Source organism: Odontesthes bonariensis, chromosome 9, assembly GCF_027942865.1.
Source record: "Odontesthes bonariensis isolate fOdoBon6 chromosome 9, fOdoBon6.hap1, whole genome shotgun sequence".
Taxonomy (NCBI): domain Eukaryota; kingdom Metazoa; phylum Chordata; class Actinopteri; order Atheriniformes; family Atherinopsidae; genus Odontesthes; species Odontesthes bonariensis.
The window spans coordinates 30938808-30954836 of NC_134514.1; the positions used below are offsets into that span (position 1 = coordinate 30938808).

At 41.9% G+C, this 16029-nt stretch overlaps 17 non-coding genes across 17 annotated transcripts; all 17 read right to left on the reverse strand.

The window, feature by feature from the left end:
* Window positions 1–38: 38 nt before the first annotated feature.
* Window positions 39–110, reverse strand: trnap-agg (transfer RNA proline (anticodon AGG)). Its single transcript has one exon. It is a non-coding gene; the product is annotated as a tRNA-Pro (tRNA).
* Window positions 111–1370: 1260 nt separating this feature from the next.
* Window positions 1371–1442, reverse strand: trnap-agg (transfer RNA proline (anticodon AGG)). The gene has a single exon. It is a non-coding gene; the product is annotated as a tRNA-Pro (tRNA).
* A 1262-nt stretch (window positions 1443–2704) lies between these two features.
* trnap-agg (transfer RNA proline (anticodon AGG)) lies at window positions 2705–2776 on the reverse strand. The gene has a single exon. It is a non-coding gene; the product is annotated as a tRNA-Pro (tRNA).
* A 608-nt stretch (window positions 2777–3384) lies between these two features.
* Window positions 3385–3456, reverse strand: trnap-ugg (transfer RNA proline (anticodon UGG)). Its single transcript has one exon. It is a non-coding gene; the product is annotated as a tRNA-Pro (tRNA).
* A 582-nt stretch (window positions 3457–4038) lies between these two features.
* trnap-agg (transfer RNA proline (anticodon AGG)) lies at window positions 4039–4110 on the reverse strand. The gene has a single exon. It is a non-coding gene; the product is annotated as a tRNA-Pro (tRNA).
* Window positions 4111–5370: 1260 nt separating this feature from the next.
* On the reverse strand, window positions 5371–5442 carry trnap-agg (transfer RNA proline (anticodon AGG)). The gene has a single exon. It is a non-coding gene; the product is annotated as a tRNA-Pro (tRNA).
* A 608-nt stretch (window positions 5443–6050) lies between these two features.
* trnap-ugg (transfer RNA proline (anticodon UGG)) lies at window positions 6051–6122 on the reverse strand. The gene has a single exon. It is a non-coding gene; the product is annotated as a tRNA-Pro (tRNA).
* A 582-nt stretch (window positions 6123–6704) lies between these two features.
* Window positions 6705–6776, reverse strand: trnap-agg (transfer RNA proline (anticodon AGG)). The gene has a single exon. It is a non-coding gene; the product is annotated as a tRNA-Pro (tRNA).
* Window positions 6777–7384: 608 nt separating this feature from the next.
* Window positions 7385–7456, reverse strand: trnap-ugg (transfer RNA proline (anticodon UGG)). Its single transcript has one exon. It is a non-coding gene; the product is annotated as a tRNA-Pro (tRNA).
* A 582-nt stretch (window positions 7457–8038) lies between these two features.
* Window positions 8039–8110, reverse strand: trnap-agg (transfer RNA proline (anticodon AGG)). The gene has a single exon. It is a non-coding gene; the product is annotated as a tRNA-Pro (tRNA).
* A 608-nt stretch (window positions 8111–8718) lies between these two features.
* trnaq-uug (transfer RNA glutamine (anticodon UUG)) lies at window positions 8719–8790 on the reverse strand. Its single transcript has one exon. It is a non-coding gene; the product is annotated as a tRNA-Gln (tRNA).
* A 582-nt stretch (window positions 8791–9372) lies between these two features.
* Window positions 9373–9444, reverse strand: trnap-agg (transfer RNA proline (anticodon AGG)). Its single transcript has one exon. It is a non-coding gene; the product is annotated as a tRNA-Pro (tRNA).
* Window positions 9445–10705: 1261 nt separating this feature from the next.
* On the reverse strand, window positions 10706–10777 carry trnap-agg (transfer RNA proline (anticodon AGG)). Its single transcript has one exon. It is a non-coding gene; the product is annotated as a tRNA-Pro (tRNA).
* Window positions 10778–12039: 1262 nt separating this feature from the next.
* Window positions 12040–12111, reverse strand: trnaq-uug (transfer RNA glutamine (anticodon UUG)). The gene has a single exon. It is a non-coding gene; the product is annotated as a tRNA-Gln (tRNA).
* A 581-nt stretch (window positions 12112–12692) lies between these two features.
* On the reverse strand, window positions 12693–12764 carry trnap-agg (transfer RNA proline (anticodon AGG)). The gene has a single exon. It is a non-coding gene; the product is annotated as a tRNA-Pro (tRNA).
* A 608-nt stretch (window positions 12765–13372) lies between these two features.
* Window positions 13373–13444, reverse strand: trnap-ugg (transfer RNA proline (anticodon UGG)). Its single transcript has one exon. It is a non-coding gene; the product is annotated as a tRNA-Pro (tRNA).
* A 582-nt stretch (window positions 13445–14026) lies between these two features.
* trnap-agg (transfer RNA proline (anticodon AGG)) lies at window positions 14027–14098 on the reverse strand. Its single transcript has one exon. It is a non-coding gene; the product is annotated as a tRNA-Pro (tRNA).
* Window positions 14099–16029: the final 1931 nt, after the last annotated feature.

Below are 16029 nucleotides of genomic sequence, written 5' to 3' on the forward strand. Positions count from 1 at the left end.
CCATCAAGCTTTCCGTATAGGTTTCTTAAAGGAGGAAAGGGCTCGTCCGGGATTTGAACCCGGGACCTCTCGCACCCTAACCGAGAATCATACCCCTAGACCAACGAGCCAAAAGGTAGACTGTTTGCGTTTCATGAGAGCACGCGGACAGCTGACGTAGCCATGGAATCCTGGGAATTTGTGATTGCTTTCTTTCTTCTTTGACTTTTCCAGAGCAATGAGCCTATATTGTTTGGAGTTGGCTCTCACTTCACTCAACATGAGTGAAGTTATTAGGCACATACACTGAACAGCCCACAAAAACTCCTGAGACCAATGAGCCAATACTCACCGCCAGGTTCCACCAACTCACATCACATTTTATCAAGAAGCCCAACTTTAAGACAGAACAGGTCTATATCTCCATTTCTCTACCATTGACTTGAAGCGTTTCAATCTGGACTTATAGAACAAATACGGAAACTGCTTTAGATAATACTGCAGAGGGTGTGCTTCCATGATACAGGATTACTGACATGCGTGGATCTGTCTTTCAAATTCCAGATAAGAAACTAATTTAAGAAGGTCTTGAAGCAACTTCGGAATGAGTGGTGGAGGTTTGAGCTGTATTGCCATATTTGGGGTTTTGATTCCAAATGCATTGAATGTTATAGTCATTGATTCAATCCTTCTCTGATTTCACAGCAAAGGAAAGACACAAGGCCAGTAAACCAGGAAAGGGCTCGTCCGGGATTTGAACCCGGGACGTCTCGCACCAAAAGCGAGAATCATACCCCTAGAACAACGAGCCAAGATTTGCAACTTTAGACTTCATACGAGTGCCGCGGGCCACAGATAGCAAAAAGATACCCTCGGAAGGTACGTTCGATCATCGAATAGAAACATCCTACAACTTTCAGTTCAGCTCACTCAATGTCAGTGTTGCTTCCATTTTTTTTATTTCAAAGTTCTCTTATTCTAAAGTGGAGATTAGTTGCCAAAAGTATGTGTAAATCAATCTGTAACACTACAAATCCCAGCTGTGAGTGTAAACTTGTGGAGGGTCAACGTAAACTCCAAGTAAAAGCTGGGATAACGGTTTGTCTAGCTAAAAATTGCATTGTAAAAGAAAAGAAGAGTTGTTCACTTAACTGTCAGTGGCTTTAATGTTGGGGATGTTCAGTCTATGTCCTCAATAACTTCACTCATGTTGAGTGACAGGAGAGCCAACTGCTACAGCTCCAAACAATATAGTAAGACAGGACATTTTTGCAATTGTTATCAGCACTCTTAATTAACAATTTGGGAGAGCAAAGAGAGATGCATTTGAGATGAAGGAAGGTACCCAAAGTTAACCATAAAGCTTTCCGTATAGGTTTCTTAAAGGAGGAGAGCTCGCCCGGGATTTGAACCCGGGACCTCTCGCACCCTAAGCGAGAATCATACCCCTAGACCAACGAGCCAAAAGGTGGACCTTTTGCGTTTCTTGAGAGCACGCGGACAGCTGACGTAGCCATGGAATCCTGGGAATTTGTGATTGCTTTCTTTCTTCTTTGACTTTTCCAGAGCAATGAGCCTATAGTGTTTGAAGTTGGCTCTCCCTTCACTCAACATGAGTGAAGTTATTAGGCACATACACTGAACAGCCCACAAAAACTCCTGAGACCAATGAGCCAATACTCACCACCAGGTTCCACCAACTCACATCACATTTTATCAAGAAGCCCAACTTTAAGACAGAACAGGTCTATATCTCCATTTCTCTACCATTGACTTGAAGCGTTTCAATCTGGACTTATAGAACAAATACGGAAACTGCTTTAGATAATACTGCAGAGGGTGTGCTTCCATGATACAGGATTACTGACATGCGTGGATCTGTCTTTCAAATTCCAGATAAGAAATTAATTTAAGAAGGTCTTGAAGCAACTTTGGAATGAGTGGTAGAGGTTTGAGCTGTATTGCCATATTTGGGGTTTTGATTCCAAATGCATTGAATGTTATAGTCATTGATTCAATCCTTCACTGATTTCACAGCAAAGGAAAGACACAAGGCCAGTAAACCAGGAAAGGGCTCGTCCGGGATTTGAACCCGGGACCTCTCGCACCAAAAGCGAGAATCATACACCTAGAACAACGAGCCAAGATTTGCAACTTTAGACTTCATACGAGTGCCGCGGGCCACAGATAGCAAAAAGATACCCTCGGAAGGTACGTTCGATCATCGAATAGAAACATCCTACAACTTTCAGTTCAGCTCACTCAATGTCAGTGTTGCTTCCATTTTTTTTATTTCAAAGTTCTCTTATTCTAAAGTGGAGATTAGTTGCCAAAAGTATGTGTAAATCAATCTGTAACACTACAAATCCCAGCTTTGAGTGTAAACTTGTGGAGCGTCAACGTAAACTCCAAGTAAAAGCTGGGATAACGGTTTGTCTAGCTAAAAATTGCATTGTAAAAGAAAAGAAGAGTTGTTCACTTAACTGTCAGTGGCTTTAATGTTGGGGATGTTCAGTCTATGTCCTCAATAACTTCACTCATGTTGAGTGAAAGGAGAGCCAACTGCTACAGCTCCAAACAATATAGTAAGACAGGACATTTTTGCAATTGTTGTCAGCACTCTTAATTAACAATTTGGGAGAGCAAAGAGAGACGCATTTGAGATGAAGGAAGGTACCCAAAGTTAACCATCAAGCTTTCCGTATAGGTTTCTTAAAGGAGGAAAGGGCTCGTCCGGGATTTGAACCCGGGACCTCTCGCACCCTAAGCGAGAATCATACCCCTAGACCAACGAGCCAAAAGGTAGACTGTTTGCGTTTCATGAGAGCACGCGGACAGCTGACGTAGCCATGGAATCCTGGGAATTTGTGATTGCTTTCTTTCTTCTTTGACTTTTCCAGAGCAATGAGCCTATATTGTTTGGAGTTGGCTCTCCCTTCACTCAACATGAGTGAAGTTATTAGGCACATACACTGAACAGCCCACAAAAACTCCTGAGACCAATGAGCCAATACTCACCGCCAGGTTCCACCAACTCACATCACATTTTATCAAGAAGCCCAACTTTAAGACAGAACAGGTCTATATCTCCATTTCTCTACCATTGACTTGAAGCGTTTCAATCTGGACTTATAGAACAAATACGGAAACTGCTTTAGATAATACTGCAGAGGGTGTGCTTCCATGATACAGGATTACTGACCTGTGTGGATCTGTCTTTCAAATTCCAGATAAGAAATTAATTTAAGAAGGTCTTGAAGCAACTTCTGAATGAGTGGTGGATGTTTGAGCTGTATTGCCATATTTGGGGTTTTGATTCCAAATGCGTTGAATGTTATAGTCATTGATTCAATCCTTCTCTGATTTCACAGCAAAGGAAAGACACAAGGCCAGTAAACCAGGAAAGGGCTCGTCCGGGATTTGAACCCAGGACCTCTCGCACCCAAAGCGAGAATCATACCCCTAGACCAACGAGCCAGGATTTGCAACTTTATACTTCATACGAGTGCCGCGGGCCACAGATAGCAAAAAGATACCCTCGGAAGGTACGTTCGATCATCGAATAGAAACATCCTACAACTTTCAGTTCAGCTCACTCAATGTCAGTGTTGCTTCCATTTTTTTTATTTCAAAGTTCTCTTATTCTAAAGTGGAGATTAGTTGCCAAAAGTATGTGTAAATCAATCTGTAACACTACAAATCCCAGCTGTTAGTGTAAACTTGTGGAGGGTCAACGTAAACTCCATGTAAAAGCTTGGATAACGGTTTGTCTAGCTAAAAATTGCATTGTAAAAGAAAAGAAGAGTTGTTCACTTAACTGTCAGTGGCTTTAATGTTGGGGATGTTCAGTCTATGTCCTCAATAACTTCACTCATGTTGAGTGAAAGGAGAGCCAAGTGCTACAGCTCCAAACAATATAGTAAGACAGGACATTTTTGCAATTGTTATCAGCACTCTTAATTAACAATTTGGGAGAGCAAAGAGAGACGCATTTGAGATGAAGGAAGGTACCCAAAGTTAACCATCAAGCTTTCCGTATAGGTTTCTTAAAGGAGGAAAGGGCTCGTCCGGGATTTGAACCCGGGACCTCTCGCACCCTAAGCGAGAATCATACCCCTAGACCAACGAGCCAAAAGGTAGACTGTTTGCGTTTCATGAGAGCACGCGGACAGCTGACGTAGCCATGGAATCCTGGGAATTTGTGATTGCTTTCTTTCTTCTTTGACTTTTCCAGAGCAATGAGCCTATATTGTTTGGAGTTGGCTCTCACTTCACTCAACATGAGTGAAGTTATTAGTCACATACACTGAACAGCCCACAAAAACTCCTGAGACCAATGAGCCAATACTCACCGCCAGGTTCCACCAACTCACATCACATTTTATCAAGAAGCCCAACTTTAAGACAGAACAGGTCTATATCTCCATTTCTCTACCATTGACTTGAAGCGTTTCAATCTGGACTTATAGAACAAATACGGAAACTGCTTTAGATAATACTGTGGAGGGTGTGCTTCCATGATACAGGATTACTGACATGCGTGGATCTGTCTTTCAAATTCCAGATAAGAAACTAATTTAAGAAGGTCTTGAAGCAACTTCGGAATGAGTGGTGGAGGTTTGAGCTGTATTGCCATATTTGGGGTTTTTATTCCAAATGCATTGAATGTTATAGTCATTGATTCAATCCTTCTCTGATTTCACAGCAAAGGAAAGACACAAGGCCAGTAAACCAGGAAAGGGCTCGTCCGGGATTTGAACCCGGGACGTCTCGCACCAAAAGCGAGAATCATACCCCTAGAACAACGAGCCAAGATTTGCAACTTTAGACTTCATACGAGTGCCGCGGGCCACAGATAGCAAAAAGATACCCTCGGAAGGTACGTTCGATCATCGAATAGAAACATCCTACAACTTTCAGTTCAGCTCACTCAATGTCAGTGTTGCTTCCATTTTTTTTATTTCAAAGTTCTCTTATTCTAAAGTGGAGATTAGTTGCCAAAAGTATGTGTAAATCAATCTGTAACACTACAAATCCCAGCTGTGAGTGTAAACTTGTGGAGGGTCAACGTAAACTCCAAGTAAAAGCTGGGATAACGGTTTGTCTAGCTAAAAATTGCATTGTAAAAGAAAAGAAGAGTTGTTCACTTAACTGTCAGTGGCTTTAATGTTGGGGATGTTCAGTCTATGTCCTCAATAACTTCACTCATGTTGAGTGAAAGGAGAGCCAACTGCTACAGCTCCAAACAATATAGTAAGACAGGACATTTTTGCAATTGTTATCAGCACTCTTAATTAACAATTTGGGAGAGCGAAGAGAGACGCATTTGAGATGAAGGAAGGTACCCAAAGTTAACCATCAAGCTTTCCGTATAGGTTTCTTAAAGGAGGAGAGCTCGCCCGGGATTTGAACCCGGGACCTCTCGCACCCTAAGCGAGAATCATACCCCTAGACCAACGAGCCAAAAGGTAGACTTTTTGCGTTTCGTGAGAGCACGCGGACAGCTGACGTAGCCATGGAATCCTGGGAATTTGTGATTGCTTTCTTTCTTCTTTGACTTTTCCAGAGCAATGAGCCTATATTGTTCGAAGTTGGCTCTCCCTTCACTCAACATGAGTGAAGTTATTAGGCACATACACTGAACAGCCCACAAAAACTCCTGAGACCAATGAGCCAATACTCACCACCAGGTTCCACCAACTCACATCACATTTTATCAAGAAGCCCAACTTTAAGACAGAACAGGTCTATATCTCCATTTCTCTACCATTGACTTGAAGCGTTTCAATCTGGACTTATAGAACAAATACGGAAACTGCTTTAGATAATACTGCAGAGGGTGTGCTTCCATGATACAGGATTACTGACCTGTGTGGATCTGTCTTTCAAATTCCAGATAAGAAATTAATTTAAGAAGGTCTTGAAGCAACTTCGGAATGAGTGGTGGAGGTTTGAGCTGTATTGCCATATTTGGGGTTTTGATTCCAAATGCGTTGAATGTTATAGTCATTGATTCAATCCTTCTCTGATTTCACAGCAAAGGAAAGACACAAGGCCAGTAAACCAGGAAAGGGCTCGTCCGGGATTTGAACCCGGGACCTCTCGCACCCAAAGCGAGAATCATACCCCTAGAACAACGAGCCAAGATTTGCAACTTTAGACTTCATACGAGTGCCGCGGGCCACAGATAGCAAAAAGATACCCTCGGAAGGTACGTTCGATCATCGAATAGAAACATCCTACAACTTTCAGTTCAGCTCACTCAATGTCAGTGTTGCTTCCATTTTTTTTATTTCAAAGTTCTCTTATTCTAAAGTGCAGATTAGTTGCCAAAAGTATGTGTAAATCAATCTGTAACACTACAAATCCCAGCTGTGAGTGTAAACTTGTGGAGGGTCAACGTAAACTCTAAGTAAAAGCTGGGATAACGGTTTGTCTAGCTAAAAATTGCATTGTAAAAGAAAAGAAGAGTTGTTGACTTAACTGTCAGTGGCTTTAATGTTGGGGATGTTCAGTCTATGTCCTCAATAACTTCACTCATGTTGAGTGAAAGGAGAGCCAACTGCTACAGCTCCAAACAATATAGTAAGACAGGACATTTTTGCAATTGTTATCAGCACTCTTAATTAACAATTTGGGAGAGCAAAGAGAGACGCATTTGAGATGAAGGAAGATACCCAAAGTTAACCATCAAGCTTTCCGTATAGGTTTCTTAAAGGAGGAAAGGGCTCGTCCGGGATTTGAACCCGGGACCTCTCGCACCCTAAGCGAGAATCATACCCCTAGACCAACGAGCCAAAAGGTGGACTTTTTGCGTTTCGTAAAAGCACGCGGATAGCTGACGTAGCCATGGAATCCTGGGAATTTGTGATTGCTTTCTTTCTTCTTTGACTTTTCCAGAGCAATGAGCCTATATTGTTTGGAGTTGGCTCTCCCTTCACTCAACATGAGTGAAGTTATTAGGCACATACACTGAACAGCCCACAAAAACTCCTGAGACCAATGAGCCAATACTCACCGCCAGGTTCCACCAACTCACATCACATTTTATCAAGAAGCCCAACTTTAAGACAGAACAGGTCTATATCTCCATTTCTCTACCATTGACTTGAAGCGTTTCAATCTGGATTTATAGAACAAATACGGAAACTGCTTTAGATAATACTGCAGAGGGTGTGCTTCCATGATACAGGATTACTGACCTGTGTGGATCTGTCTTTCAAATTCCAGATAAGAAATTAATTTAAGAAGGTCTTGAAGCAACTTCGGAATGAGTGGTGGATGTTTGAGCTGTATTGCCATATTTGGGGTTTTGATTCCAAATGCGTTGAATGTTATAGTCATTGATTCAATCCTTCTCTGATTTCACAGCAAAGGAAAGACACAAGGCCAGTAAACCAGGAAAGGGCTCGTCCGGGATTTGAACCCAGGACCTCTCGCACCCAAAGCGAGAATCATACCCCTAGACCAACGAGCCAGGATTTGCAACTTTAGACTTCATACGAGTGTCGCGGGCCACAGATAGCAAAAAGATACCCTCGGAAGGTACGTTCGATCATCGAATAGAAACATCCTACAACTTTCAGTTCAGCTCACTCAATGTCAGTGTTGCTTCCATTTTTTTTATTTCAAAGTTCTCTTATTCTAAAGTGGAGATTAGTTGCCAAAAGTATGTGTAAATCAATCTGTAACACTACAAATCCCAGCTGTTAGTGTAAACTTGTGGAGGGTCAACGTAAACTCCATGTAAAAGCTTGGATAACGGTTTGTCTAGCTAAAAATTGCATTGTAAAAGAAAAGAAGAGTTGTTCACTTAACTGTCAGTGGCTTTAATGTTGGGGATGTTCAGTCTATGTCCTCAATAACTTCACTCATGTTGAGTGAAAGGAGAGCCAAGTGCTACAGCTCCAAACAATATAGTAAGACAGGACATTTTTGCAATTGTTATCAGCACTCTTAATTAACAATTTGGGAGAGCAAAGAGAGACGCATTTGAGATGAAGGAAGGTACCCAAAGTTAACCATCAAGCTTTCCGTATAGGTTTCTTAAAGGAGGAAAGGGCTCGTCCGGGATTTGAACCCGGGACCTCTCGCACCCTAAGCGAGAATCATACCCCTAGACCAACGAGCCAAAAGGTAGACTGTTTGCGTTTCATGAGAGCACGCGGACAGCTGACGTAGCCATGGAATCCTGGGAATTTGTGATTGCTTTCTTTCTTCTTTGACTTTTCCAGAGCAATGAGCCTATATTGTTTGGAGTTGGCTCTCCCTTCACTCAACATGAGTGAAGTTATTAGGCACATACACTGAACAGCCCACAAAAACTCCTGAGACCAATGAGCCAATACTCACCGCCAGGTTCCACCAACTCACATCACATTTTATCAAGAAGCCCAACTTTAAGACAGAACAGGTCTATATCTCCATTTCTCTACCATTGACTTGAAGCGTTTCAATCTGGACTTATAGAACAAATACGGAAACTGCTTTAGATAATACTGCAGAGGGTGTGCTTCCATGATACAGGATTACTGACATGCGTGGATCTGTCTTTCAAATTCCAGATAAGAAATTAATTTAAGAAGGTCTTGAAGCAACTTTGGAATGAGTGGTAGAGGTTTGAGCTGTATTGCCATATTTGGGGTTTTGATTCCAAATGCATTGAATGTTATAGTCATTGATTCAATCCTTCACTGATTTCACAACAAAGGAAAGACACAAGGCCAGTAAACCAGGAAAGGGCTCGTCCGGGATTTGAACCCGGGACCTCTCGCACCAAAAGCGAGAATCATACCCCTAGAACAACGAGCCAAGATTTGCAACTTTAGACTTCATACGAGTGCCGCGGGCCACAGATAGCAAAAAGATACCCTCGGAAGGTACGTTCGATCATCGAATAGAAACATCCTACAACTTTCAGTTCAGCTCACTCAATGTCAGTGTTGCTTCCATTTTTTTTATTTCAAAGTTCTCTTATTCTAAAGTGGAGATTAGTTGCCAAAAGTATGTGTAAATCAATCTGTAACACTACAAATCCCAGCTTTGAGTGTAAACTTGTGGAGGGTCAACGTAAACTCCATGTAAAAGCTTGGATAACGGTTTGTCTAGCTAAAAATTGCATTGTAAAAGAAAAGAAGAGTTGTTCACTTAACTGTCAGTGGCTTTAATGTTGGGGATGTTCAGTCTATGTCCTCAATAACTTCACTCATGTTGAGTGAAAGGAGAGCCAAGTGCTACAGCTCCAAACAATATAGTAAGACAGGACATTTTTGCAATTGTTATCAGCACTCTTAATTAACAATTTGGGAGAGCAAAGAGAGACGCATTTGAGATGAAGGAAGGTACCCAAAGTTAACCATCAAGCTTTCCGTATAGGTTTCTTAAAGGAGGAAAGGGCTCGTCCGGGATTTGAACCCGGGACCTCTCGCACCCTAAGCGAGAATCATACCCCTAGACCAACGAGCCAAAAGGTAGACTGTTTGCGTTTCATGAGAGCACGCGGACAGCTGACGTAGCCATGGAATCCTGGGAATTTGTGATTGCTTTCTTTCTTCTTTGACTTTTCCAGAGCAATGAGCCTATATTGTTTGGAGTTGGCTCTCCCTTCACTCAACATGAGTGAAGTTATTAGGCACATACACTGAACAGCCCACAAAAACTCCTGAGACCAATGAGCCAATACTCACCGCCAGGTTCCACCAACTCACATCACATTTTATCAAGAAGCCCAACTTTAAGACAGAACAGGTCTATATCTCCATTTCTCTACCATTGACTTGAAGCGTTTCAATCTGGACTTATAGAACAAATACGGAAACTGCTTTAGATAATACTGCAGAGGGTGTGCTTCCATGATACAGGATTACTGACATGCGTGGATCTGTCTTTCAAATTCCAGATAAGAAACTAATTTAAGAAGGTCTTGAAGCAACTTCGGAATGAGTGGTGGAGGTTTGAGCTGTATTGCCATATTTGGGGTTTTGATTCCAAATGCATTGAATGTTATAGTCATTGATTCAATCCTTCTCTGATTTCACAGCAAAGGAAAGACACAAGGCCAGTAAACCAGGAAAGGGCTCGTCCGGGATTTGAACCCGGGACGTCTCGCACCAAAAGCGAGAATCATACCCCTAGAACAACGAGCCAAGATTTGCAACTTTAGACTTCATACGAGTGCCGCGGGCCACAGATAGCAAAAAGATACCCTCGGAAGGTACGTTCGATCATCGAATAGAAACATCCTACAACTTTCAGTTCAGCTCACTCAATGTCAGTGTTGCTTCCATTTTTTTTTATTTCAAAGTTCTCTTATTCTAAAGTGGAGATTAGTTGCCAAAAGTATGTGTAAATCAATCTGTAACACTACAAATCCCAGCTGTGAGTGTAAACTTGTGGAGGGTCAACGTAAACTCCAAGTAAAAGCTGGGATAACGGTTTGTCTAGCTAAAAATTGCATTGTAAAAGAAAAGAAGAGTTGTTCACTTAACTGTCAGTGGCTTTAATGTTGGGGATGTTCAGTCTATGTCCTCAATAACTTCACTCATGTTGAGTGAAAGGAGAGCCAACTGCTACAGCTCCAAACAATATAGTAAGACAGGACATTTTTGCAATTGTTATCAGCACTCTTAATTAACAATTTGGGAGAGCAAAGAGAGATGCATTTGAGATGAAGGAAGGTACCCAAAGTTAACCATAAAGCTTTCCGTATAGGTTTCTTAAAGGAGGAGAGCTCGCCCGGGATTTGAACCCGGGACCTCTCGCACCCTAAGCGAGAATCATACCCCTAGACCAACGAGCCAAAAGGTGGACCTTTTGCGTTTCTTGAGAGCACGCGGACAGCTGACGTAGCCATGGAATCCTGGGAATTTGTGATTGCTTTCTTTCTTCTTTGACTTTTCCAGAGCAATGAGCCTATAGTGTTTGAAGTTGGCTCTCCCTTCACTCAACATGAGTGAAGTTATTAGGCACATACACTGAACAGCCCACAAAAACTCCTGAGACCAATGAGCCAATACTCACCACCAGGTTCCACCAACTCACATCACATTTTATCAAGAAGCCCAACTTTAAGACAGAACAGGTCTATATCTCCATTTCTCTACCATTGACTTGAAGCGTTTCAATCTGGACTTATAGAACAAATACGGAAACTGCTTTAGATAATACTGCAGAGGGTGTGCTTCCATGATACAGGATTACTGACATGCGTGGATCTGTCTTTCAAATTCCAGATAAGAAATTAATTTAAGAAGGTCTTGAAGCAACTTTGGAATGAGTGGTAGAGGTTTGAGCTGTATTGCCATATTTGGGGTTTTGATTCCAAATGCATTGAATGTTATAGTCATTGATTCAATCCTTCACTGATTTCACAGCAAAGGAAAGACACAAGGCCAGTAAACCAGGAAAGGGCTCGTCCGGGATTTGAACCCGGGACCTCTCGCACCAAAAGCGAGAATCATACACCTAGAACAACGAGCCAAGATTTGCAACTTTAGACTTCATACGAGTGCCGCGGGCCACAGATAGCAAAAAGATACCCTCGGAAGGTACGTTCGATCATCGAATAGAAACATCCTACAACTTTCAGTTCAGCTCACTCAATGTCAGTGTTGCTTCCATTTTTTTTATTTCAAAGTTCTCTTATTCTAAAGTGGAGATTAGTTGCCAAAAGTATGTGTAAATCAATCTGTAACACTACAAATCCCAGCTTTGAGTGTAAACTTGTGGAGCGTCAACGTAAACTCCAAGTAAAAGCTGGGATAACGGTTTGTCTAGCTAAAAATTGCATTGTAAAAGAAAAGAAGAGTTGTTCACTTAACTGTCAGTGGCTTTAATGTTGGGGATGTTCAGTCTATGTCCTCAATAACTTCACTCATGTTGAGTGAAAGGAGAGCCAACTGCTACAGCTCCAAACAATATAGTAAGACAGGACATTTTTGCAATTGTTGTCAGCACTCTTAATTAACAATTTGGGAGAGCAAAGAGAGACGCATTTGAGATGAAGGAAGGTACCCAAAGTTAACCATCAAGCTTTCCGTATAGGTTTCTTAAAGGAGGAAAGGGCTCGTCCGGGATTTGAACCCGGGACCTCTCGCACCAAAAGCGAGAATCATACCCCTAGAACAACGAGCCAAGATTTGCAACTTTAGACTTCATACGAGTGCCACGGGCCACAGATAGCAAAAAGATACCCTCGGAAGGTACGTTCGATCATCGAATAGAAACATCCTACAACTTTCAGTTCAGCTCACTCAATGTCAGTGTTGCTTCCATCTTTTTTTATTTAAAAGTTCTCTTATTCTAAAGTGGAGATTAGTTGCCAAAAGTATGTGTAAATCAATCTGTAACACTACAAATCCCAGCTGTTAGTGTAAACTTGTGGAGGGTCAACATAAACTCCATGTAAAAGCTGGGATAACGGTTTGTCTAGCTAAAAATTGCATTGTAAAAGAAAAGAAGAGTTGTTCACTTAACTGTACGTGGCTTTAATGTTGGGGATGTTCAGTCTATGTCCTCAATAACTTCACTCATGTTGAGTGAAAGGAGAGCCAACTGCTACAGCTCCAAACAATATAGTAAGACAGGACATTTTTGCAATTGTTATCAGCACTCTTAATTAACAATTTGGGAGAGCAAAGAGAGACGCATTTGAGATGAAGGAAGGTACCCAAAGTTAACCATCAAGCTTTCCGTATAGGTTTCTTAAAGGAGGAGGGCTCGTCCGGGAATTGAACCCGGGACCTCTCGCACCCTAAGCGAGAATCATACCCCTAGACCAACGAGCCAAAAGGTAGACTTTTTGCGTTTCGTGAGAGCACGTGGACAGCTGACGTAGCCATGGATTCCTGGGAATTTGTGATTGCTTTCTTTCTTCTTTGACTTTTCCAGAGCAATGAGCCTATATTGTTTGGAGTTGGCTCTCCCTTCACTCAACATGAGTGAAGTTATTAGGCACATACACTGAACAGCCCACAAAAACTCCTGAGACCAATGAGCCAATACTCACCGCCAGGTTCCACCAACTCACATCACATTTTATCAAGAAGCCCAACTTTAAGACAGAACAGGTCTATATCTCCATTTCTCTACCATTGACTTGAAGCGTTTCAATCTGGACTTATAGAACAAATACGGAAACTGCTTTAGATAATACTGCAGAGGGTGTGCTTCCATGATACAGGATTACTGACCTGTGTGGATCTGTCTTTCAAATTCCAGATAAGAAATTAATTTAAGAAGGTCTTGAAGCAACTTCAGAATGAGTGGTGGAGGTTTGAGCTGTATTGCCATATTTGGTGTTTTGATTCCAAATGCATTGAATGTTATAGTCATTGATTCAATCCTTCTCTGATTTCACAGCAAAGGAAAGACACAAGGCCAGTAAACCAGGAAAGGGCTCGTCCGGGATTTGAACCCAGGACCTCTCGCACCCAAAGCGAGAATCATACCCCTAGACCAACGAGCCAGGATTTGCAACTTTATACTTCATACGAGTGCCGCGGGCCACAGATAGCAAAAAGATACCCTCGGAAGGTACGTTCGATCATCGAATAGAAACATCCTACAACTTTCAGTTCAGCTCACTCAATGTCAGTGTTGCTTCCATTTTTTTTATTTCAAAGTTCTCTTATTCTAAAGTGGAGATTAGTTGCCAAAAGTATGTGTAAATCAATCTGTAACACTACAAATCCCAGCTGTTAGTGTAAACTTGTGGAGGGTCAACGTAAACTCCATGTAAAAGCTTGGATAACGGTTTGTCTAGCTAAAAATTGCATTGTAAAAGAAAAGAAGAGTTGTTCACTTAACTGTCAGTGGCTTTAATGTTGGGGATGTTCAGTCTATGTCCTCAATAACTTCACTCATGTTGAGTGAAAGGAGAGCCAAGTGCTACAGCTCCAAACAATATAGTAAGACAGGACATTTTTGCAATTGTTATCAGCACTCTTAATTAACAATTTGGGAGAGCAAAGAGAGACGCATTTGAGATGAAGGAAGGTACCCAAAGTTAACCATCAAGCTTTCCGTATAGGTTTCTTAAAGGAGGAAAGGGCTTGTCCGGGATTTGAACCCGGGACCTCTCGCACCCTAAGCGAGAATCATACCCCTAGACCAACGAGCCAAAAGGTAGACTGTTTGCGTTTCGTGAGAGCACGCGGACAGCTGACGTAGCCATGGAATCCTGGGAATTTGTGATTGCTTTCTTTCTTCTTTGACTTTTCCAGAGCAATGAGCCTATATTGTTTGGAGTTGGCTCTCCCTTCACTCAACATGAGTGAAGTTATTAGGCACATACACTGAACAGCCCACAAAAACTCCTGAGACCAATGAGCCAATACTCACCGCCAGGTTCCACCAACTCACATCACATTTTATCAAGAAGCCCAACTTTAAGACAGAACAGGTCTATATCTCCATTTCTCTACCATTGACTTGAAGCGTTTCAATCTGGACTTATAGAACAAATACGGAAACTGCTTTAGATAATACTGCAGAGGGTGTGCTTCCATGATACAGGATTACTGACATGCGTGGATCTGTCTTTCAAATTCCAGATAAGAAACTAATTTAAGAAGGTCTTGAAGCAACTTCGGAATGAGTGGTGGAGGTTTGAGCTGTATTGCCATATTTGGGGTTTTTATTCCAAATGCATTGAATGTTATAGTCATTGATTCAATCCTTCTCTGATTTCACAGCAAAGGAAAGACACAAGGCCAGTAAACCAGGAAAGGGCTCGTCCGGGATTTGAACCCGGGACGTCTCGCACCAAAAGCGAGAATCATACCCCTAGAACAACGAGCCAAGATTTGCAACTTTAGACTTCATACGAGTGCCGCGGGCCACAGATAGCAAAAAGATACCCTCGGAAGGTACGTTCGATCATCGAATAGAAACATCCTACAACTTTCAGTTCAGCTCACTCAATGTCAGTGTTGCTTCCATTTTTTTTATTTCAAAGTTCTCTTATTCTAAAGTGGAGATTAGTTGCCAAAAGTATGTGTAAATCAATCTGTAACACTACAAATCCCAGCTGTGAGTGTAAACTTGTGGAGGGTCAACGTAAACTCCAAGTAAAAGCTGGGATAACGGTTTGTCTAGCTAAAAATTGCATTGTAAAAGAAAAGAAGAGTTGTTCACTTAACTGTCAGTGGCTTTAATGTTGGGGATGTTCAGTCTATGTCCTCAATAACTTCACTCATGTTGAGTGAAAGGAGAGCCAACTGCTACAGCTCCAAACAATATAGTAAGACAGGACATTTTTGCAATTGTTATCAGCACTCTTAATTAACAATTTGGGAGAGCAAAGAGAGAAGCATTTGAGATGAAGGAAGGTACCCAAAGTTAACCATAAAGCTTTCCGTATAGGTTTCTTAAAGGAGGAGAGCTCGCCCGGGATTTGAACCCGGGACCTCTCACACCCTAAGCGAGAATCATACCCCTAGACCAACGAGCCAAAAGGTGGACCTTTTGCGTTTCTTGAGAGCACGCGGACAGCTGACGTAGCCATGGAATCCTGGGAATTTGTGATTGCTTTCTTTCTTCTTTGACTTTTCCAGAGCAATGAGCCTATAGTGTTTGAAGTTGGCTCTCCCTTCACTCAACATGAGTGAAGTTATTAGGCACATACACTGAACAGCCCACAAAAACTCCTGAGACCAATGAGCCAATACTCACCACCAGGTTCCACCAACTCACATCACATTTTATCAAGAAGCCCAACTTTAAGACAGAACAGGTCTATATCTCCATTTCTCTACCATTGACTTGAAGCGTTTCAATCTGGACTTATAGAACAAATACGGAAACTGCTTTAGATAATACTGCAGAGGGTGTGCTTCCATGATACAGGATTACTGACATGCGTGGATCTGTCTTTCAAATTCCAGATAAGAAATTAATTTAAGAAGGTCTTGAAGCAACTTTGGAATGAGTGGTAGAGGTTTGAGCTGTATTGCCATATTTGGGGTTTTGATTCCAAATGCATTGAATGTTATAGTCATTGATTCAATCCTTCACTGATTTCACAACAAAGGATAGACACAAGGCCAGTAA